This window comes from Aegilops tauschii, chromosome 4, assembly GCF_002575655.3.
Source record: "Aegilops tauschii subsp. strangulata cultivar AL8/78 chromosome 4, Aet v6.0, whole genome shotgun sequence".
In the NCBI taxonomy this organism is placed as follows: Eukaryota; Viridiplantae; Streptophyta; class Magnoliopsida; order Poales; family Poaceae; genus Aegilops; species Aegilops tauschii.
Genome location: NC_053038.3, coordinates 185,301,094 through 185,302,795, shown reverse-complemented (window position 1 = coordinate 185,302,795; position 1,702 = coordinate 185,301,094). Strand labels below are relative to the sequence as shown.

Here is a 1,702-nt window from a genome sequence, read left to right as displayed (position 1 = left end):
CTCCTCAATATCAAAAGCAACTAACTGCAGCTCTGGCTCATCCATGGAAGAATCATCACAATGCAAAACTGAATCTCCAACACTAGTATCCATATGATCTGTAGCGTGCGTGTCAACTAGAATGGTATCATCATCGTCAAAGATAATCCATGCAAGCTCAATCTTGTCACACTGAGATAGAGGTTCAGGTTTTTGTGTAAGAGAATCTTGCTGAGATGAAGTGATTTGTTGCAAGCAAGCAGCTAAATCAGAGGTGGGCTTCTCATTGTACCACTGAAGTTGGTGGAAGGCTATGTTCTCAATCAGCAGAAAAGCATCATCAAGTGTCTTGTTTGTAATAGCTCCACCCGATGCCATATCAACGTAAGCTCGAGTGTCCGAAGTCAATCCTCTATAGAATATCTGCAGCTCTAACCATCTCTCGAGCCAATGATTAAGACATCTCCTGAACAAGGCTTTGTACCTCTCCCAAGCATCATACAAACTCTCGCCTTCACGCTGAACAAAGTTGAAGATCTCATCTTGAATCGCAGACTGCTTGTGTAGTGGGAAATATTTATCCAAGAATGCTTGTGATATCTCATTCCAACTGTATGACCTTGATGGCAAGGATTGGTACCAAGCACGAGCATCATCACAGAGAGAGAGAGAGAGAGAGAGAGTGAACAGCATACACTTGATAGCATATTGAGGAACTCCATGGTACTTTACTGTATCTGAATACTACAGGACTCGGAGCAAGTGCCCGTAAGGATCTTCAGTAGGCAACCCTCCAAACTGATGTTTTTGAACCAAAGCAATAAGACTAGGTTTCAGCTCGAAGTTCTCTGCCTCCATAGTTGGCCAAACCGGTCCTGTGATATAGCATTGACTTTTGGGCATCGAAAGATCACGAAGCAATGCCATCTTAACCGAGTGTAACTATAGAACAACCTGTAATTAGTTTAGATTTTGCTACGCAAACTCAGAAACAGTAAACACTAGTCAGAAAGTTAGTATCCTAATAAGCTGAAGCAACAAAAAGAAAAAAAGGTAAAAGAAGCATAGAAATAAATTGACTGGAAATTTAAACAAAAACTATACTAAGCCTAGTCTATAGCTTCACACCATCGCTCGACGCTAGTCCCCGACGACGGCGCCAAAATGATCAAATGTAAATGTAGTGGAATATATTTCCCAAACTACGGATGTCGTGTTCCCCACAGGGACTAGGCAAATCAGCGACTATGCTCGGCTAAAGCTAGATCACTCAATTAGGAGTGGTACGATAGCAGGAAAATAAAACTAAACTAAACAAGGTTGTACCCGAATATCTTTCACAAATAAAATGCAAATAGCACAGGGAGATTAAGATATTACTCACTAACTTTTTCGTATTTTCATTAGGCTTGAGAATCTAAAACAGTAACACAGACGAACATCAACGACAAGAGGGAAGTCACAAGATAAGAACACATAAATTTATCTCACATGAAAAGGATTGAGGAAACATGATTATGGGACATAATGGAAATACTTCATATCACAACACATATACACTGGTAGATAACTAACACAGAGACTACAAAATGAAACAAGGTTCTACGGCAAGCAATACACAGTGATGAATTTAACTAGTTTCAACACAAACAAACAGAGTGTCAATAGTACAAGTTCACACTGAGCTACAAAATAAGCAAGAACACCATGTCTCTGGAATAAA

At 39.9% G+C, this 1,702-nt stretch overlaps 1 non-coding gene across 1 annotated transcript; it reads left to right on the top strand.

The window, feature by feature from the left end:
- Positions 1-424: 424 nt before the first annotated feature.
- On the top strand, positions 425-528 carry LOC120963620 (small nucleolar RNA R71). Its single transcript, XR_005755376.1, has one exon. It is a non-coding gene; the product is annotated as a small nucleolar RNA R71 (small nucleolar RNA).
- Positions 529-1,702: the final 1,174 nt, after the last annotated feature.